The sequence below is a fragment of the Acinonyx jubatus genome, chromosome D1 (assembly GCF_027475565.1).
Source record: "Acinonyx jubatus isolate Ajub_Pintada_27869175 chromosome D1, VMU_Ajub_asm_v1.0, whole genome shotgun sequence".
NCBI classification, from domain to species: Eukaryota; Metazoa; Chordata; class Mammalia; order Carnivora; family Felidae; genus Acinonyx; species Acinonyx jubatus.
This window is the reverse complement of record NC_069390.1, coordinates 25,057,893-25,080,607: the sequence shown is the minus strand read 5'-3', so window position 1 is coordinate 25,080,607 and position 22,715 is coordinate 25,057,893. Positions and strand designations below refer to the sequence as shown.

General features: G+C 46.2%; 1 long non-coding RNA gene across 4 annotated transcripts in view; it reads left to right on the top strand.

Moving 5' to 3' along the window:
* The window catches only part of LOC113603397 (uncharacterized), a 59,804-nt gene continuing 37,089 nt past the window's right edge, over positions 1-22,715 (top strand). The window contains exons 1-2 of one of the 4 annotated variants that reach the window (XR_008290385.1): positions 1-158; positions 648-803. This is a non-coding gene — a long non-coding RNA (uncharacterized LOC113603397). Of the gene's footprint in view, positions 159-508; positions 804-22,715 lie in introns of those variants that run through there. The other 3 variants (XR_003424970.2, XR_008290387.1, XR_008290386.1) reach the window with 3 other exon arrangements.

Sequence of the window (22,715 nt, the reverse complement as noted above, 5' to 3'; positions counted from 1 at the left end):
GGAGGCTGCCGCATGATGAGTCACCTGGCCTTGCCACTGCTCTCCGCTCCCCAGCTGGGCGGCCCTGGCCAGGTGCCCTTCAGCGAAGCCGGGAGTTGGAATAGATGACATATGTGTTTGGAGAGATGATATCTGATTCTCTTCGGCTCTAACTTGTGGTGAGTCTCTGACAGCTAGCAGGAGAAGAGGGGAGGGAGACGAGAGGGGCATTTGGCAATTTGTGATGCCTGGAAGACTAGCGTGTACCCAGTGGCTCACTCCCCAGGGGGTGTCCCCTGTCCTCCCACTTGAGAACGCCGTGAGCTGGGAGTCCAAAGTTCCCCTCCCGGCTCTGACGAGCCTGGTGGGTATGATTAGTGAAGTCCAGAGCGCATCAGGCTGGGAGGGCACTGTGGCCTCGTTTCTCACCCTCCGTCCCCAGGAGCAACACAGAAGTGGCTGGTAACACATGGCATTGTCCTCACACACAGGGCCTCTTTGTTTCCCCCGATACACAGAGAGGAGGCTGTAACAATGGCCTTGAATGGCACTCTGCTCTCCTTTCTCCAATGTTATACTTGGTTTTTTTTCAGTTCTGGAATCAGCTAGACAATTATTTCCTGCGGGAGGTATCAGCTTTTCATCTTTTCCGTCTGCTTCTCTGTCAGTCCTCAGGCCCCAGCTCAGTGGGGACGGAGTGGAGAGCTAGACCCAGAGAGAGCGGGGCCCATCCAAATGTCACCTTTGCAGGAGGCTGGAAGGTGGTGGTACTTCACCTCTCCCCTGAAAGGTGGGACCAGCCCTAGAGGAAGGAGCCAGACCAGGTAAGGGGAGAGATGGGCTGAAAGCTGCTGATGGGGAGCAGGGCCTGGGGGCAATGGCTGAGGGGGATGGGTTTCTGTTTTTAAGATGCCCTGTTTGCTAGAGAGCCACTGGCTCCTGGTAAACAAACACACAAGCAAAAGCAACTGAGGTCAAGTTAACAGTCTCCCAGTTAGGGAAACACTCAGCCTGTCTGATGCTTATTCAATGCCTCTGATGTCTTGGGGTGACAAAAAACTTTAGGGTTCATGTAGACCTATGGAAAGGACTGTTCCCTTAATGATAGCTGCCATTATTAAGCTCTTACTATATGTACTGTATTTGCATACATATTACCAAATGTATCTTACCGTATTGATAGCAGTTATAGCAAGCACTTATACAATGTGTTTTCCGTTCTTGCTTGATTCAAGCCCAGCACTCTGGTCCTAGAGTCTGTGTTTTTCATCACACGCTTCTTATATAATACTCTTTACACCAAATCAAGGTTATTCGAAGGTTTCACTTTGAGAGGCAGTCGTGTGTAATGATAACTATGTGTATCGAGTCCTTTGCCCTCTGACAGGCAGCGTTCCAAGTGTTTTGCCTCTGTGTCCTCATTTATTCCACATAGTAACACTATCGGATGGGTACTTTTGTTACCTCCATTTTGTTGACGAGGCCGTCGAAGTACAGAGAAGTCAAGTAACTCTCCCAGGGTCACACAGCTGTCAAGTGGCAGAGCCTGGATTTGAACTCAGTTCTCTCTGGAGTGTTATGTGGATCTAAAGCCTGCCCAGCCCTGTGGCTGGTTTGGAGTTAGTGTCCTCCTCTGGGTCATGAGTTATAGAGAGTGGCATTTTGTCCCTGGCTTTGTAGAAAATCTGTACTTATGTCATTGGCTTGAGGAATACAGAAGATCTTAAATGGCTTGTCTATTGTGGTTAGCTTTTGCCTTGCTTGACTGCCCAGTGGAACTGCCCAATGGGGACAGGGAAGGAATTTGGAGTGATAATTGCTCAACAAATGCCATCTTCTCCTTTGCCAGAGACTGGGCTCAGTTGCCATATATGTAGGAGAATGTATGTTAAATAAACAGGACTCACAGGGTACAGTCAGGAAGCCAACTTTATTTTGGCCTGTTCCTGCCCCTCAATTTTTCTGTGCTGTCCCCAGGATGAAAATTAGGGCAGGGCCATGCCTCTTCTGACTACCTTTCTAGTTCCCACACTGACTCAGTTCGGTAACGGATTATGTTCGGGTGTGTGGAATAACCCAGCCCTTCAAACTCTGTTCCAAGTGGAGACTCTCTTCCTCCTCCAGCTGGGGCCTAGAGCAGGGAGCGGGAGTACAAGGTGGGTTTCCTGCTTCCCACCTATGCTTCTGTCTGTCTGGCTGAGGATTCTGACCCCTGGCGGGGACAGGAGGGGAGGAGAGGAGGGGGAGGAGGGGCAGGGAGATGTTACTTGGTTAATCCTGCGGTTATCTGGATGGGCCCGGTGGCTGTTTACACCTGATTTGTTACCTCTTGGCACAATTTTGTAGATACTTCCGAGAACACCCTCTGTCCTTGTCTTCGAGACTTTCTAAACTGCTGGTCCCTAAGACTCTTTCTCCTGTCCCCTAGCGCCTGAGCTATGCTTATTAGTTTGGTGGGGCAGCCAAAACAGACACCACAGACTGGGTGTCTTAAACAACAGAAAGTTCTGGGCACAGGAAGTCGGAGATCAAGCTGTCGGCAGGCTTGGTTTCTTCTGAGGCCTCTCTTGGTTTGGAGATGGCCGTGTTCTTCCTGTTCTTCACGTGGTCTTCCCTTTGTGTACATGCATCCCTGGCGTCTCTCCGTGTGTGTCCAAATCTCTTCTTCTTATGAAGACACCAACCAGATTGGATTAGGGTCCACGCTAAAGGCCTCATTTTAACTCAATCACCTCTCTTAAAGCCTTGTCTCCAAATACACTTATATTCTGAGGTACCAGGAGTCTGGGGCACACAATCCAGGCACAACAGGTGTTGTCAGCTTTTGTCCCTGGAGGAGCTTGCACTCCTCCTGGTGGCCCTCTCAGAGAGGATCTACACACCCCATGAGGTCACCTGTTGCACACCTCTGGCTTATCAGAAATACCCAAAGCCGCCAGGCCCCCCCACTCCAGCTGGCCACCCCATCTCTCTTCAGTTGGGGCTTCCAAAGCATGATGCCGACGCTGGACCTCAGAGACACTCAAGCTCCAGGGATACGGTGCTTTCGAGATCGCTCTTGGGAGGTGGGAGGTGGGTGGTTGGGACTTGGAGCATACCTACTGCTCATTCCAAAATTCCTCCTCTGCGCTCCCACAGTTTTCTCCTCCAGCCCTCCTTGGCGGGCTGGGCATGGTCCAATAAGGGGGAAACTGGTTCCTTTAGTAAGTCCTGCATGACAGGCCACAGCTCCCTTGGAATGTGTCACCTAATGTGTTGTGTCTTCAGCACAAACTGAGACTAAAATAGCCTTCCCATCCTGCTACCCCTAGACATCTCATTTAATTTTCATGAAGAACCCTATGGGAAAGATAATAGTGTCCACATCTAGCTGAAGGAGGAGACTCTGGAGCTGAGAATGGTGCAGGAACTCCCCCAGGGTAGGCTCTGGAGCCAGCGGGGGGTGGGAAGCGGAGATCCGCTTCGACCTGCTTTACTGTCCCTTCCTTAGGCCTTCACCACCAGGCTTCTTAGAGCTTTTGACTGCTGGACTTTGTTCTGTGCTGGGAAGAATTTCCTTCTTGGCAGAATGTTACAAAGGTAAAAAAAAGGTAAAATCCCTGCCTGTGTTCCAGTTTGAATGCAGGGGCTGGTGCCAGGGACAGCAGCAGGCCCAGTGTGAGATGGGCTCCCTGTACCAAAGGGATCTGCTTGAACCCTCCACCCCTCCCCAGCATGACTTGATCCGTGGAGCAATGATATAGCATTGGAATATCTTTCTCTGTGCACCAAAGCAAAATTGCATTCTGAAATCTTATTTTTTTTTTATTTTGTTTTTTTAAATTTACATCCAAATTAGTTAGCATATAGTGCAACAGTGATTTCAGGAGTAGATTCCTTAATTCCCTTTACCCATTTAGCCCATCCCCCATCCCACAACCCCTCCAGTAACCCTCAGTTTGTTCTCCCTATTTATGAGCCTCTTCTGTTTTGTTCCCCTCCCTGTTTTTATTCTTGCTTCCCTTCCCTTATGTTCATCTATTTTGTATCGTAAAGTCCTCATATGAGTGAAGTCATATGAGAGTCTGGGGCCCTGGGGACTGGACGGGGATATGCCAGGGCTGCAGCTGACTTAGACCAGGAAAGAAAGAGGGAACAATATTTTTTTTTTTATCTGCTCAGCAATCATTTAGCGAACACTTATTACGCTTAAGGTTTTTTTGTGGGCACTCTTCCAGGAAGGCATGGGTCGTTGAGTGGGCCCTGGAAAAAGTGAGGTCTGAGATTCTGTTTGGGTTCTCAGAGGAAGGTGAGGCACTGGAAGGAGAATGTTTCCGGTTGAGGGAAGGGAGGCTTGGAAAAGCATGATGTGATCGGTGACCTGCACTTGGTTTTGAATTATCAGGCATCAAGGGTAGGGGGTGCAGGAGTCAAGCCAGGGCAAAGGAGGAAGGTGGGAGCTGCCAGATTATTACTTGAGGCTGGACAGGGAGGCTGGACCCAGGTGGGGACACAGCAGGGCTTTAAGCAGAGAGGGAGACTTGAAAGGGGTTGCCTTTTAGAGAGAGAGCTCTGATGGGGGCAGGATGGGGGCACACTGGAGCATCAGAGGTGTCAAGATCTAGGGAGTTGGGCAAGGGAGGACGAAGTGCTGGACCAAAGCCCTGGCACCTGGAATGTTCCTCTGGTTTCTGAGTTGGCCCACTTGCCATTCATTACCAAGGTGTGTGTGTGTGTGTGTGTGTGTGTGTGTGTGTGTGTGTGAAGAGGGCAGCTGGGCTGGGATTGGAGCTGGCTGAAGATGCTTTTTAGCAGGAGGAAGTAGAGCATGGAAGTTGTTCTTTCTTTCAACAAATAGGTCCTCGGGGCCATGAGCTGAGAGCTGGGGAGAGGAAAGCAGAGGGGACACATTCCATTCCTCTCAGAGCTCACAGCCCAAGTGAAGGAACAATTCAAATGTAATGTAGCAGAAAGACTGTAAAAGGCAATTGGGGGAGGGCTGGGGAAATTTGGGTACTGGCCAAGCATTTGGCGACATCAGAGAATGATTCATTTCTAAAAGTGTGATTATGGCGTTGTATTTTAGGTGGGAGAATACTTCTCAGCTTTCTTCCTTTTTTGGAGGTGCAAGTTGAATTGTTTAGGGGTGAAAGTTCAAGATGTCCATAATTTACTTGGAAATAAAATAAGGACACAAACAAAGAGAGAGAAAATATGGTAAAATGTTACCAGTTGTTGTGAGTGTATGAGAGCTCATGGTACTGTTATACATGATTATTTCCTTGGCTTTTGGTTTTTTCGTGTGGAAACTTTCAAAATAAAAATTTAAAAATACAAAGTAGCAAGTGTGTTGATGGGGAGTAAGGGTGCTGGGGGAACACAAAAGAGGGCCCCTAATTGGAATTGGATGGGTGAGAAAAGCTTCCCAAAGAAAATAGCATCTAAGAGTGGAGAGATGGAACGGTTGATGGACAGGGGGATAGGGAAGCACTTTGGGGAGAATGTAAGAGGCAGCATGTGTGAATGCTTGGTAGCTGGTTTTGTTAGATGAACAACAAAAAAAAGACATTCAATGTGACTGTAGAATGTGAGTCAAGGAGTTACCAAGAGGTGAGAAGGGAAGGTGTCATGAGGTGTGTGTGCATAAGTTTGGACTTTGAGCTGACATTAGGTAAGCGTAAATGACATTAGTGCATTTCAGAGAGGTGACACGACTGTGTATTGAGCTGTTGGGTCTGGCAGCCATTGTTGGAAGCACTTCACCCGTCTTAGTTCACTTAATCCTCACTGACTTCCAGGCACCTAGAAATCAGCACCTCTATCTTACAGATTAAGACAAACTGAGGCCCAGAGCAGCTAAGTAGCTGCTGAAGGTCACAAATATGGAAGATCCAGGATGGGAACCCAGGCAGCCTGGCTCCAGAGCATGCTTTCAACCCACTAGGCCACCCCACCTCTCAGGGCCAGGCTGTTCTCTGCAGAGAAAGAGTTGGAGGAGAGCAGGACTCGAGGCAGGGAGACCACTTAGGAGGCAGTTGCGCAAGCCCAGACGAGTGGCGAAGGTGACTTGCACTGATAGAGTAACCGTGGAGATGGAGGAAATGGACAGGACAGAGCTATTCGGGAGCGAAGTCGACAGGACTTGGTGATCAAACGGTTGTGTGCAGGGGGAGTCAAAGATGGCGTCCAGCCCACACCCCACCGAGAACCTGCCCCACTTTGGCATGACACCGGGGACCTGGTCAGAGGGTGTGGAGCTATCCTCTTCCCAGCACACGGAGAGAGTTAGCAGATCCTTAAGATCACCTCCATCTGTGAGGGGCAGCCTACTGGCCATCCGACTCACATTTCTCTTGTCCTGGCCTCTGCTAATTTTGTCACCTGCAACTGCTGTAATCTGTAGGTCATTCCCGGACCCTAAGTTTCCTGGCACAGTTAGGCCACAGCCCCTGGTAGCTTTCCTAAGTGCCTCCTAGCCCACCCAGCACAGCGTTGGCTGCGAATGACACAAGGTGGACGCCTGTGCTGTTTCACCAGGAGCTCCTGATCCTTGGGCCCCCTTCACAGGGCTCAGCCGGGACGACAAATTAAACAAATATTGAAAAACAATAAAAAGAAAAACACTTGGCCGTGTCCTTCTAATGCTTATTGATTTTTAAGATCTTCTCAGGCATGAAAACAAGATTCACCCTTGTCATCTTGCCATTGGATTCCTGTTAGTTGCAAGAGTGGCTTATCGATCAGGGTGGGGGTACCCAGCAGGGCCAGTATGGGCCTGTCCCCTGTCCAGGTCATCAACCCCAGAGACGGAGCTCAGCTGGGAGGGAATGGTACCCACTCCAAGTGAAGGGCATTATGGCCTGGGAGGGGCCTCGTGGCATCTGGAAAGCCACTGAGGCCACTTTCGGGTTCATGCCAATCTCTGGGGGCCTTGTTGTTTTCCCTTGCAAAAGGCCCCAAGAATTCAAGGTTATTTTATATGTGTACATCAAAAATGACACGACTACCGCATGAATTCATGCATAGAGAACACGGGTCTGCAGAGTAAAACATGAGCACTTCTGTAGATACTGCCCCCCATGTCTCTCTCCCGGGGAATTGCTCATTTGACAGTAAATATTTATTTGGCCGCTGCTGTGTGTACGTCCAGTTCTAGGTGTTGGCAATACAGCAGCGCACAAAATGAAAAAATCCCTGCTCTCCCGGGAGCTTACGTTCCAGGGAACACTGTGAGGGGCTTTGGGTGCAGGCTTCCTGTCTACGTCTGTGTCTTACCTGTGCCCTGAGTTCATGTTGTGCACGTGATTCTGTGAGTGGCCTCTTCACCAACAGTGTGCCTTGCAGCCCATTCCATGTTAGCCTAAATGGACCTGCCTCATCTTTGATAGCTATTTAATGGTCTTCTGCAGGATAATCCTTTGCAGATAGGTACACGGGTTGTTCTAATATTTTTCGCCAATAGGGCTGCAACAGACTTTCTTCCGCATATGCTGTTGTAGACGTGAGAGTCTGCACACGTACTGCGTAACCACGGGCAAGTTAATGACCCTCTCTGTGCCTCCGTTTCTTCATGTATAAACCGAAGGTAATAACAGTGCCTCCCTCTGTTCATGAAGGAAATGCAAACTACAGAAAGGTGCCATTTCACTCCCGCCAGGATGTCTATAATCAAAAAGACAGATCATAACGAGTGTTGACTGGAGAAGATAGGAAGAAATTGGAACCTTTGTGTACCGCGGATGGGAATGTAAAATGGTGCAGCCACTTTGGGAAAAAGTTTGGCAGCTCCGAGAAGGTAAAGCAGACAATTACACCGTAGGACCCAAACAATTCTACTGTAATGCAGATACACACATGGCCACACAAAAAGTTGCATGCAAATATTCATAGCAGCCAAAAGGTAGAAACAACCCAAATTCCCACTAACTGATGAATGGATAGACAAGATGTGATATATCTATGCATTGAATGTTATTTGGCATTAAAAAGACATGAAATGCAACATGAGCGAGTCTTGAAAGCATGCTAACTGAAGGAGGCCAGTTACAAAAGAGCACATTGTATATTTCACTGATAGGAAATGTCCAGAAGAGGCAGATGTACAGAGACAGAAAGTAGTCTGATGGTTGCCAGGGGGCTGAGGGGTTGAGGCAATGGAGAATGACTCCTAACAGGTACAGGGTTTCTTTTTGGAGTGATGAAAATGTTCTAAAATTATAATAATGGTTGTACAACTCTGAATAGGCTAAAAAGTATTAAACTGTATGTTTTATTTTATGCTTATTTTTGAGAGACACAGAGAGAGAGAGAGAGAGAGAGCGCGTGCACATGAGTGGGGGAGGGGCAGAGAGAGAGAGAGAGAGAGGGAGACACAGAATCTGAAACAGGCTCCAGGCTCTGAGCGGTCAGCACGGAGCCGAGGCGGGACTCAAACTCGGGAATGGCGAGATTGTGACCTAGGCCTAAATCAGACGCTTAACCGACTGAGCCACCCAGGCATCCCTGAACAGTACATTTTAAGTGGGTAAATTGTATGGCATATGAATTGTATCTCACTAGAGCTGTTATTTAAAAATAATGACAATAATAATACCTCCCTTGCAGGTTGTAAGGATGAACTGAGATGGCATAAGAACAGTACCTGGCATCCGGAAGCTCTAAGGGTCCGCCCTTCTGTTGTTGCTTCTGGAGAATGGGTTCCCAGAAACAGAACTGTTGAGCATTTTTTTAATTTTAATTTTTTAGTTTTCCAAGATTGCAAAGTTGCCCTCTTCAAAGCTGTCTTCACCCGTCCACTCTCAGAAGCAGTGTGCGAGTGCCCGTTTTTCTCTTTTCTTCTTCTTTTCAAAGAAGCCACCACCGGAGGTGGGGTGGCGGGGGGGGGGGGGGGGGGCGGAAGGGCTGGAAGAATACATACCAGTTTTAACTCTGGTTTTCTTCAGGTGTTGGGATCATGTGTGGATTTTCTTTTCTTTTCCCATATTGTTTGTCTGAATTTTCTCATATTTTCAAAAATAGAACATGAAAACGGCATGATTTCCTTCTTTTCATGACTGAGTAATATTCCACTGATTTATAGCCCACATCTTCTTTATCCCCTTGTCTACAGATGGACACAAGGGTTGTTTCCACATCTTGGCTATTGTAAATAATGCTGCAATGAACATAGGGGCACGTATATTTTTTCGAACTAGTGTTTTTGTTTTCTTTGGGTAAATACCGAGTAGTGGAATTCTGAGTCATATGTTAATTCTTTTTTTAAGTTTTTGAGGAACCTCCAGACTGTTTTCCACAGTGGCTGCACCAGTTTGCAATCCCACCAATAGTGCATGTGTGTCCCCCTTTCTCCACATCCTCACCAACACTTGTTGTTTCTTGTGGTTTTTATTTTAGCCATTCTGACAGGCATTAAGTGAGATCTCACGGTGGTTTTAATTTGCATTTACCTGATGATTTGTGATCTTTTCATGGATGGACCTAAGGGGATATATAATGCTAAGTGAAATAAATCAATCAGAAAAAGACAAATAGCATATGATTTCACTCATGTGGAAGTTAAGAAAGAAAACAAATGAACAAGTAAATATTAAAAACAGGCAAAAAAACCCAGACTCTTAAATACATAGGACAAATTGGTGGTTGCCAGAGGGACAGTGGATATGGGGATGTGTGAAATAAATAAAGGGTATTAAGAGTACACTTACCATGATGAGCACTGAGGAATGTACAGAATTGTGGAATCATTATATTGTACACCTATAAAATATAACGCTGTGTGTTAATTATACATGAATAAATATTTGTGTTGAGTTTTTATTTTTAAGTAATCTCTACACTCAATGTGGGGCTCGAACCCACAACCCCAGGATCAAGACTTGCATGGTCTACCAACTGAGCTAGGCAGGAGCCCCCCAAAATATTTTTTATTATATATATGTATATATATATATATATATATATATATATATATATATATATATATATATAATTTTAGAGAGACAGAGTGCGAGTGGCAAAGAGAGGCAAAAGGAGAGAGAGAGATTATCTTAAGCAGTCTCCACGCTCAGCGTGGAGCCCAATGCAGGGCTCAAACCCAAGAACCATGAGATCATGGCCTGAGCCCAAATCAAGAGTTGGATGTTTAACTGACTGAGCCACCAGGCTCCGCAAAAAATATTTTTTAATTTACAAATCCGGAACAGGTAATAATTATAAAACATTTTTAAAGTAAAAGTATGTTCTATCTCCCTTTCAGCATCAGATTTTGCCCTTTGCAGGCTTTAGTGGTTAAGATGGGAGAACTTATACTCATCCACCCTAAAAAGACATAGCTCCTTCCCATTGGGAAGGTTTTGTTGCAACGGTCAGAGGACAGTAACACAGGGAAGTATAGAAATGGCAGTGATTAGCCCAGGCCTGCGCTTTCTCGGTTGATGGTACCAAAAAAAAACATACCTGTGGGTCATTTGCACCCTTACCAGACACTGGACACCAAAGTTTGCAAATACCTCATATGCCTTGTCATTGAACCCTCACAAAGATCCTATGGCATCGGGACCATTGCACAAAAAGGAGTTAGAGAAATGAAGCGATTGCCCAAATGCACTGCTAATAAATGGTAGACATGGGGAAAGATGCCTTTAGTAGTGAGTTCAGTGAGTCACACACCTGGATCTTTTATTACCTCATTTAGAAGTAAGTATGCCTTTTTAATTTATTTGAACTTGTATAGACAGAAAAATAAATAGCTAAATAAAGGCCTAAGTTAAAACTTGTTTTTAACTAAAAAAAAAAACAATTAAAAAATAATAAAAGTAAGGATGCAGTTAAGGCAACCTTCAGGGGAGGCAGGTTCAGTAGTCTGGTGATGTCCCTAGGACACCTGTCCTTTCGAACTCTCTCTCTGCCATCTTCCTGTTGTTTTCATCTTCAAGGAGAAATAGGGCAGTAGGAGGAATATCTAGACAGAGCAGGGTTCAGAGAGAGAGAGAGAGAGAGAGAGAGTCAGTTTCTTTTTGGGGCTTTCTTCTTAGAGTGAAGTAACTTTTTCCAGAAGCCCATCCCCACTCCTTCCAGCAAACTTTTCCCACAGGAACAATCTGTCTCATAAGCTGACCCTAGGTCACTTATCTGTCCCTGAGCCAAGCACAACCAAAGGGAATGGAATTACCTCTTGACCAATTTGGCCTATCCCCCGGAGTTTGTGTTGGGTGGGTCATTGTTCCTTGAGGAAGGGAGGCCCCTGAGCAAAATTAGGAGTGTGTTTGGAAGGGAAAAGGGTAAGTGGATGTTGAAGAGTTCGGTGGAGGACCCAACAGTATCCAACATACGGAGAGACTTACGTTGTCGAAGTCAAGAGTGTCTATTTCTAGTTACCGCACTGCTCTGCATGGTGGCCAATGCTTCTATGGCTAGAAATTGTTTTTTTAAAGCTGAAGCTTATAAATCACCCACATCTGCCCCTTCTCTCTGCCTGAAGGTCCCATCCTCTATGATGGGAGGCTTGGAAGTTTGATTTAGGGCAGATCACTGGGAGTGAAGTAGTGGGTTTTTTAAATATCCCAGAGGCAACTAGGTAATTTCCATCTTGGGGATCTCTAGCCGGGGACACTGTCACTTCACATTCCCATTGGGGCTCTCAGGAAAGGTCTCCTCTTGGCAGCTTCCGGGACTGACTTCATCAATAGGACTGTGTCAGTTTGTGGATTTAGAGGGTTTTGGGAAGAGGTACTTGGCCTCCCTTCATGGGAATCATATTTTTAGCTAATGTGATAGATTGGAGTATTAGTCAGCAATTTTTCATTCACTTCCCTTGCAGCTTAGGACACAGTATATTTCTTGTCCCACTGACTTTGGGCTTGGTCATTGACACGTTTTAGCCAGTGGAAGATGAATGGATGTGACTCTCACAGAGGCTTTAAATAGCGCTTGCACTGCTCGGCTTCCCTTGTGTAACTAGCATGAGAAGAGCGCACTTTGGATAGCCACTGCCCCTTCTCTCTGGCCTCCAACGATGAGCCACATGGAGCAGATCCAAACTCGAACTGAAGCAGAGTCGCCCTAGCCAACCTGCAGACCTGTGTGCAGGAAAAATTAATGCTTGTTTTCATAAGCCACGTGCCTTTATTCCGGAGCCGTGCTGCAGCCGAGCTGACTGCTACAAAGGGTATTTCTGAATGCTGCCCGAAGGGTCTGGAGGGTGTGGCACACACGTAGGACAGGCTGTGAGAACATGTCCCATCAAACCACCTCCTGGAATAGCATGTGTTGGATATAGCTCAGGGAGAGAATGAACTGGAGATATTTGAGTAAGCTTCTTGGAACAGCCCAGATTCTAAGAACTTTTATAAACTGTTCTCTGGCCCCTTCTCAACAAAATAACTTCATGGCCAAGAAATTGCTAAACCACGTGTTTCATCATCAGTGTTCAAATATAGTAGAATGTAGAGGAAAGAGTGCTGGACATTGTGTGGTTCTGCACCACAGTTCAGCTCATGTGTAGCCCATGACTTTGGGTAAGTCATTGAATCCCTCGCTGTCTTCACCTGCAAGCTGGGGGTGGTTATAAGAATAAAATGATCATGCACATCTATGGTTTTCAAATTGTACTTCTAGTGGGTGAATTTTTTCTAACAAAATCAATATACAAAACTAATAACTGTTTTTAAATATTTATTATTTGGCACCAAGTTTTTCATTGTCGGCAGAACCTGCTGGGTTCTCAGAGCCCTTAGGATTCCCCACAACCCAGTTTGAAAACAACTTATATAGTGAAACCACTCTACAAACATCCATGGCGGTGGTAGTGGTGATGGTGGTGGTGATGGCATATGATTCCAGTCTCCCAAAAGGTTTCCCTGCTGTCTCTTCCTCCCAGATTTCTCCCACTGACTGTAATCTGAAAGCCAAAATGAAAGATTTGTGTGTGTGTATGTGTGTTTTGACACACTTTGAAGCTTGAAGGGATGAAAAGACTCAACCACCCTCAACAAATCAACCATAATTACAACATAGTCACTGCTGCAGTGACTCAGTGTCTATGCAATCACCTGTGGTTATCCCTTTAGTCACATGGCTGTTTTTCAACCCCGTGTTGCTATTTGAGCAAAGTCAACCTGACCTGGAAATCTGTTGTGTCCTCTCAGAGGAACACACGTTCATCCTGTGGCTCCATATAATGCTGGGCTTCTTTATTCTCACATGCTGCAAATTGTGCCCCATGTTACTCTGTACCCAAGGACATGTTCAGCTTACAAGCCTGTCTGACAGTGTAATAAGTGAAATTGGTTGTTACAAAAATAGATCTTACCCTTAGATCATAATTTGTCAGCACACCTGTCAAGGGCTTCTGTGTGTCCAGCCTGTTGCTTCAGAACCACTGCCTTAAGGAAATTTCTTCTTTTAAACTCACTTCCCTGGGCCCTATCAGTCATTCACATTTTAATAAGGCAGACCCTGAGACAAGGATTCACATGCAAGTAGTTTACTTGCAAGGTGAAGGGAGCACTATTACAAGAGAAGGGAATTGAAGTGAGCAAGGGAAAGCAACCAATTAAAAGGTTTGTTGTTATTCAAGCTACTGTGTGGGTGACTGAAGATAAATCCCACTAGAAAACCCATGGAACACACATCTTACAGTTATTCCTCCCAAAAGGAAAGGGAGCCGGGGCATTTACACACCAACTTCCTTGGTTGCTGGGTAAGAATTGCTCCCAGGGCACTAATTTCCTGACTTTTCCAGCCATATGCATGAGGAGAGTGCACCCTGGTGGCCAGAAAATGTTCTTAGGTAAAGAGATGCATCTAAATGCTAAGGCTTGCACACAAGCTTGCCGGCTACAGTCCACCCCTTGTGCCATTCAGATCTACCCCTGTCATCGTTCAAGTTCTTTCTGTTCTGTCACTGATTCTTCAAGATGATGGTCAGTCATACTTCCTTTAAAGTAAACTAAAAGGCTAAAAACAGAAAATCTGTGGGACAAATTCCCATGCTAAGGGAACTGAGGTCCTCATTGCTACAGGTGTTCCTGTGGCCACAAATCATCATCATCCACTCCTGCCCTTCTACCCTATTCTCATTCCCCTCATCCCCACTGGCACTTCTGTTGCTCAAAGTTGCTTGTACATTAAGTCAATCCAGACCTCCATCCTTGAAGGATCTGAGCCTTGGATTATTGTGTCTTTGACAAGCTGTGGTTACTGCAGTTGCCCATTCACAGTTATCACTGCACATGGAAGCACCACAGGGTGCCTCCCCTCTCTGAGTTCTGGACATACTTCTCCCTCCCTTCGCTAGGTTCCTTATAATAATTGAGATTGACAGCTTTGCTAGACAGCTTTGACTGCGTTCTTTGCACGCTGGCTTACTAGCAGTTAGGTACCCCAAATGGCCAGGCATCAGCTATACTTTTGGTTTAGTGTGCCTTTTATTGTGTCCCGGGTAGAAACATTCTCTTCCCCTTGCACCAGGACCTAGCATATCCTGAAGTTGGGAGAATGAGAAGTACAAATTCTCTAAGTGGGTCACTGGGAATGCTGGTGAGAGAAGCTACTTCTACTTAAACTCCTTGGTATCCAAACCCATGTAGCCCAAGGGATTGGAGACACAGCACCATATGGTGACCAATGGTTAAAAGTATACGCTACATCTTAAAGCGCCTCGCTCTGCAAAGGGTCATCTCCCAAGTTACATCTTACCTGCATTTTTACGAAGTCATTCTAATCGTACATTAGGCGAACAGTTTCTGGGTGATGTGGTATGAAGTGGAACCAGTAGATCCCATGGTTCTTACGATACATTCTTTGCTATAAAATGAGTCTTTTGGCAAGGCAATGTCCTGCAGATCCATGACAATAAATCAGACATTCTGTGAGCCCTCAGACAGTAGAACTAGCTGAGGCACTGCAGCCAGGAAAGGCAAATCCATACCTGGAACACATGGTCAATTCCAGTACCCCTTCCCTATCAGGACCTTGACTTGAGCATTGGAGACTTGCCGGGGCTATGAATTCCACATGCTTTGCAAGTTTGCTGTTCACACAGTCAGATCCTGTGCTTGGTTTTAAGCACATCTGCTGTCTGGCTACAGGAGAGCTCTTTTTAAGGGCTTTAATGAGGGCTTTCTGGCTTTTACACCGTAACTTGAGCTGATAGCTGGATGATTTTAGCCTCTCATTCTCTTTCAGTGTTCCTGCTGCACTTAACCTCTAAGCAACCAAGCAACCCCACAGGCCTTATAATCACCACCCCTCCCTTAAAAAAAAAAAAAAAGGCTTCATACCCAATGTGGAGCCCAACACAGGGCTTGAACTCACCACCCTGAGATGGAGACCTGAGCTGAGATCGAGAGTTGGATGCTCAACCAGCTGAGCCATCCAGAGGTCTCAATAATTACGGTTGATCTCCCGTATTCTGCCAATCTTATTGCTTTCTTCTTCCCCTGTGTCCCAACCCAATTCTAAGACTACCCACAGTCTTAGTTCTTGTGATGCTAACAGACCTCACCTGACACCAGCAGCTGGTCCTTGTTCCCATCTGTGACGCAATTTCCAGAGACACTGCTTCTTAGAAGAACTTCTGGTACCAAGAAGATCTTGAAACAAGGATTTCAGTGCCCATAGTTCACGTAGAAAATAAAGGAAGCACAAGCAGGGAGTGAGGAAGTGAGACAAGCAAGGGAAGGCCAGTAAATGTCACATTATCAAGCAAGTTACCACAATGAGCCTAATCCCTGCTGGGGGACACTGGAAAACAGGATACAATGCAATCCTTAGACTTATCCCGCCTGAGTGGCAAGGGAGCTGGGTTACTTATTTATACCAGCTTTGGTCAGTTGTTGGTTGAAGGCCGCCTGGCAGTCGTGGTGGTGGGGTTACCTACTGAGCCCTTCCAGCCTACCTTGCGCATGTGCAAGATGAACTCTGGTAGCTGGAGAAAGCCCTTAGGTAAAAGGATGCAGATGCTGGGCACTGCCAACCAGACCAGCGCGCCCTGAAATGTTACCACCCAAGAGAATGTGGGGAGGACACCAATAATATCAATAACAGGCTTGCGGTGAGTGGGGGGAGGGGGGGTGGGGCGGGAAGACAGCTTGAGAATGTGGCACGGCAAGGACGGTAGGACAAATCAAAGAGCACCCAGATTGTCCTCATCCTCATTTTTTAGTGCTAGTCTCATTCCAAGGGGTGGCTGCTTGCCACAGCTGTTTTTAGCAAAAGCCTTAAAGGAATAGGAGAAGAAACACATATCATTCCTTGGTGACAAATCTAGCACTGACATGGCATGTTCACAGCTGCAGGCATGCATGTCTGACTCGGATGGGGGAGGGCCGGGGAAGCGAATGTCTTAAGGGAGAGGACAATTGCTTAGCCCCTGATGGGCCCAGTCAGAGAGGCAAAGGCCTCCCTACCTGGCCTTCTCTTGAGTTGGTAGGCTAGGCTCGGTTGAATTTTATATTACCTCAATGAACCCCTAGAAATTATCGTTTTAAAAAATACCCCCTGTAGAATGCAAATTGGTGTAGCCACTCTGGAAAGCAGTGGGGAGGTTCCTCAGAAAATTAAAAATAGACCTACCCTATGACCCAGCAAGAGCACTGCTAGGAATTGACCCAAGGGATACAGGAGTGCTGATGCCTAGGGGCACTTGTACCCCAAGGTTTATAGCAGCACTCTCAACAATAGCCACATTGTGGAAAGAGCCTAAATGTCCATCAACTGATGAATGGATAAAGAAATTGTGGTTTATATACACAATGGAGTACTACATGGCAATGAGAAAGAACGAAATATGGCCCTTTGTAACAACGTGGATGGAACTGGAGAGTGTGATGCTAAGTGAAATAAGCCCTACAGAGAAAGACAGATACCATATGTTTTCACTCTTATGTGGATCCTGAGAAACTTAACAAAAACCCATGGAGGAGGGGAAGGAAAAAAAAAAAAAGAGGTTGGAGTGGGAGAGAGCCAAAGCATAAGAGACTCTTAAAAATTGAGAATAAACTGAGGGTTGATGGGGGGGTGGGAGGGAGGGGAGGATGGGTGATGGGTATTGAGAAGGGCACCTTTTGGGATGAGCACTGGGTGCTGTATGGAAACCAATTTGACAATAAATTTCATATATTGAAAAAAAAAAACAAACCCCTGTATAGATCACCTCATTCAAGATGTCACGTTCTCTTTGGGCTAAAGAGAAATGGAATATTTGGGGAAAGATAGACATGGCAGTTTCTCCTGGCAGAGAAAGGTCTTCTTACAGTGGGGCTTTCGCTGAGTGTGTTTTACTTCCTTGCTCTGATAGATCACAGTGGTGCAGTGTTGGAATTTGGGGAAACCCATCAACCTCCCTCCTCACTGAGTTCTAACCAGTTTAAGTGTAGACACACGGAGTCAAAGCACCAACTTATGAATACCAAAAGGCTGAAGACGATCTGGATGTCCATTAATAGGTGAAAGGGTAAATAAACACAGTAGAACCATAAAATGGAGTACTATGCGGCTAAAAAAGGGAACGAATATGCTCTGAGTAGTCACAGGGAAGAACTCAAAAAAATGGCAAGAAATGAGGGAGCTAACGTAAGTGTGCAGTGTCCTATGTATACGTAAAGTTTGGGAAGGAATCACGAGAAAATCCTAGTAGGTTGGGCTTGGGGGATGGGCACGGGGCAGGTAGGGGCCTGGGTGGGAGGCAGACTTTTCTCTGAACATCATTTTGGGAAAACATGTACATTATTATCTGCATATGGCTAGAGACCTAGAAAATGACTCAGAAGGGGAGGACTTAGACGGGTGGATTAAAACAGTTGTTTTGCCCCTCCTCGTAAGTCACCTGGCTGTCTCTTGTCATGACTTTGGCAAAGGGAGAAGGAAAGAGTGGTGAGTGGGAAAATACGAGAAGGTACAAGAGAGAGAGGGAGAACGGGGGCGTACTTTTCATGAAGGTGGAGAGTTACAGTCTGCCCCTGTTGAGACCGGGCCGGGGGTGTGCTCCCCACATCTCAGTTCACTGGCTAGGCCTTACGCTGAGTAGGTGCTCAGAAATACAGCTGCGAGGGTCTGAGCTCGCCAGGACCCTGAATAATCTGTTGGCACAGCACTTTGTTGCCACCCACTTGGGAGGCAGTGCAAGGTGATGGTGAAGAGCATGGGATCCAGCGGTCAGAATAAAACTGTGTTCTCGGCTCTGCCACTAGGTAGATGTGTGGGCGCGAGTGTCTAATCCATCCCTACCTCGCTTGTAAAACAAGAAAAGTACGCGCCCCCACCTCCCTGTTTCGAAGACTCACACACAGAGTGCATGGGATGGCACCTGGCACATTATCGGTGCTCAAGAGCTTCTGGTGTTTATATCTGCCAGTTTAGTCACTTATTTTGCGGAAAGTAGCACAGGTCCTGACTCTGCACGTAAGACTGAACAGAGTCTACACTTTCTTGCGGGGGCAGTGTGCCCCTCCCCGACCTCGCTGGCTGATGCTTCCCTACAAGCAGCCGCTTGTCCTCTCCAGAGTCGGAGGGCCCGGTGTGGGGCTCTCCAGAAGAGCTACCTGCTGGCAGATGTGCCCTCTAGGATGCCAGAGGTGACGCCGCCAAATGTTGACATGCAGCTGTGCTCACAGAGCACCCTATCAATGTTTATTCCCTGTATAATTGCCAAGTAAATGGCTCAATGTTATTGTGGAAATGACTCTAAAAGTTAATGGCTCCTCTAATAGGAGAACCCTCTTGCCTCCTCCCGTTTCCCAACTGCACCGGGTCCTCAGTTCTCAGCCTTTTTTCTGTCTCCTGGAAAGGAGCGATGGACCGGACTACATCCTAGGTGAGAAATTTATTTGGAGCTCTGGTTGTGATGATTGGATCTTAGTTGGGGCAAGAAGAAGGTGTTAGCCGTGCTGCTGTAGGGATCCCTCGACTAATTTTGTTATATTTTTACCCCACCTTGTGAAAGAAGTTTTAAGCCACAGCAATGTCCAAGGTTCAAAGAGTTGTGTTTCAGGTTTTAAGAATGTTTCATACTTCGCGGCTAGTTTTGTCCTGGTCCCCATGTTCTGGTCAGAGGCAAGCTTTGCTTTGTTGTGTTGCCAAATACAGTCTCTTTTTGAAGCAGCAGGTGAGCCGATGACCGACAAGCCTGCCCCTTGGACGTGATCAGGCAGAGAAAGCTGTGCTCAGAGCAGAGCAGAGCAGAGCCTAGGGACCAGACATCTGGCTTGTCGGCTTCACCTCATCCCCAGTGCCTTTCCTGTATGAAGAATCCAAACACGTCAAAATAGGGGCCCAGCAGCAGCCAGGCGCCATTGACCTTACCTACAATGCCAATGAAACATACCTCGAGGAAGAATACTAGATAGAGTATGGACACTCTGGCCAACTCAGCAACTAGAGATTGGGGGTAGGGCCCCGCGATTCCTGCCATTCTCCTCCGTGCACTACACTCCAGGCAGCATGCCCAAGGTGGTTCCGTGCAGTGGTCCAGATCATGGGCTCGGAAATGGGTCTGCCTGAGTTCAAGTCCCAGCTGTGCTGCCTACTAGCAGTTGAGTGGTTTTGGCTCAATCACTTGACTCCTCTGTGCCTCAATTTCTCTTCTGTAAAATGGCAATCATAATAGCAGCTACTCCGTGGGGTTGCGGTGAGGGTAAATGACTTAACGTGGGTCAAGTACCTGTTTCATAGTAAGTGATAGAGAAGTTTGGTCTCAAACACTCTGTGATGAGTCTTTTTTTTTTTTCTTCTCCTGTTTAGTACTTGGCACTAAAGAGTACTTAATTCGGTTGAACCGTGTGGTTGGCAAGAAGGCAGAAATAATCTCCCTGTAAATGACTTACAGTGGATGTCACTGGGCCCCTTGGGCTTGGGCTTTTGCGTCCGCAGGAGCAGTCTCTGTTTTGGCCTTGCAATAGTCCTGATCTTGGCACCTCACTAAGTTACCCCAGAAGAACCTCCTTACACATCAGTGAGCAAGGTGGACTTTACTGACAGTATTCTGGTGAGGTGAGGAGGGGCTGAGGGAAGGAATATCGCGGTGCACAGACACGCACACACTTGCGCACACACACCACCGTGAACAACTTTCACGTCTCCTTTAGGATTTCTTCCCTCTAAAGTCCCCGCTTGGCTACACTTTGGTGATTTCCATCGGTGCCCTTTTCCCCACACCAGCCTCCAGTGTTGTTCTCCTCTCTCTGCCTCTGGGGAACTTTAAGTTCCTGACTCTTTGTAGGAAGCAGAGCTGTTTGGCCCTGCCCCAGCGTCAGCACATACCCTCTCAGATACACGATGGCCCAACATCGCCAACTTGATTCATTTGACGAATCAAGATGGCGCATCAAAGCACCTTGCACACCTCCCAATGCCCAGACCCATGTTGAGTCCCTCCTGCTCTGTTATTTACTAACTCCGTGATGGTGGGTAAGTTACTCAACTTCTCTGAGGCCCAGGTGACTCATCTGCAAAATGAAGGTAACAATGGGCCTTCAGGGGCTGTTGTGAACAAAGTGAAATCATGCCTGCAAAACACAGAACAGTGCCTGGTGGTTCATAGTCGTGCAATCTATGCTTTTGGAATAAATAATAGCCTCATCTCTCACAAAACCTAAGTGGGATTTCTCCCAGCAAAAGATGGGTATCCATAACTTTTTATGAGATGTGTATAAGGCACGACGGGACATAAAAGAATAAACACGTGGGTCTAACCAGATGACGCTCAGAAATTTTGCAGGCTACTTCATCACTCTGCACATTACTTTCCTCCACTATAAAATGGGGATAATAATAGTACCTATTTATATGGCTGTTGGGAGCATTAAATGAGATAATGCATGTAAAAATAGAGCCTCGTCCAATTTAAAAGTTTAGAAAACTGTAGCTATTACTATTAAAAGTTTACGCCTTGAATTGAACTTCTAGGATAGGGAGATATATCTGTCTCCTTCCCTGGCATAAAATTCAAATTTGCAAAGTTCAGATGTATTCAGGAAATCCCAGTGCTATTTAACTGAATGCTTTAGTCAAGACAGAAATTGATTAATTCAAGCAGATAGCTTTGGCTTTAGAAATTTTAAATCACTACGCAATTCATAAACTTACTAATGGGTCTCTCTTGATATTTCATTTTGGAGATCTCAAATTCTTTCTGGTCTGTTAGCTTTGTAGTAGTTTCCTTTCATCGGCTACACATTAAGAATTAATTTGGGGTACGAGCTAATAGCTCAGTAGTTCTGACCGGTGTTCCCTTTGATTTTGTGTAAACTGTGAGCAATTGGCCATATTCCACGAGCCACTAGATGGAATATGCATGAGCAGAGTTTAGTGTTGGGATCAAATAAGGCTTGCAACAAACTTAATGTGATGTTGTAAAGGATATGCAAAATCAATATTACGCCGTGGGGTAATTAGACATAAATGCAGTTCACACAGATGACTGTGGTTACCTTGCTCCCAGACAAGTCCTTCTGGGATTAGCTACCAGAGGAAGAGGATGGGTTTGGAGCAGAAAGCAACTTTGGGACCCCTCGGAATTCTTCTGAACGCAGAGCATCCAGATGGCTGTCCTTTGGGATAGGACCTCGGTGACCAGGAAGCTTTTGAATGGTGAATGCAACCTCATCCTCGTCCTTATAGGGGTTTGGCTGCAAGAAAAGTTTATTAGGCTAGGCCAGGGGACAGTAAACTTTTTCTGTGAAGAGCCAGATAATAAATACTGTAGGCACTGAGGGTCATATGGTCTGTGTTGCAATGATTCAACTCTGCCATTGTAGTGCAAAAGCAGCCATAGTATATTGATAAACTGACAGATCTGGTTATGTTTCAAGAAAACTATTTATTTATTTGTTTGTTTGTTTGTTTGTTTTTAATGTTTATTTTTTGAGAAAGAAAGAGACAGAGCATGAGTGGGGGAGGGGCACAGAGAGGGAGACACAGAATCTGAAACAGGCTCTAGGCTCTGAGCTGTCAGCACAAAGTCTGATGTGGGGCTCGATCTCATGAATGTGAGATCATGATCTGAGCCGAAGTCAGACACTTAACCCCAACTGAGTCACCCAGCTGCCCCTAATAAAACTTTATTTAAAGAAACAGGTGACGGGCTGGATTTAGCCCATAGGCTGTGTAGTTCATGGAGTCCTGGTCTAGGCCAAGGTTCTGAATGGGAAACTGGAGAAGAGTATCAAAACCACCACTTCCTTGAGGCAGGCTAGCATCTGGGTTGATGGATGAAATAGGGGTGTGGGAAATTGGGGCTGGGGGAAACTTCAAAACCTGTTTTCTTTTCCCTTCATTTATAGGGCTTGCCTATCCAATGTAAGCAATTGGCTAGAAAGGTGGTGCAGAATGGGTAAGAGTGTGGGAACTTACCGGGATCAGGTTTAAACCCTGTCCTGATTTAGCTGTGTGACCTTGGTTTATTTTACCCCTCAGAGCCCATCTGTAAAACCGGGGTGATAGAACCCGTCTCATAAAGTTATGAGGATTAAATGAACTGTGTTTTGTAAAGTGCTTAGCACACACTAAATACCCGATGTAGTATATCTGAACACCGTATTTTACGGGCAACTTAGGGAAGCTTCAAGAGTCGTTTTGCCTTTGGGGAATTTTCTTCCACCTCTCATACAGACTTTATTACTATTATTTTTTACTTTATTTATTTATTTTGAGAGGGAGAGGGAGAGAGAGCGTGAACAGGGAAGGAGGAGAGATAGAGGGAGAGAGAAAATCCCAGGCAGGCTCCCTAATGTCAGCACAGAACCCTACTCGGGGCTCCG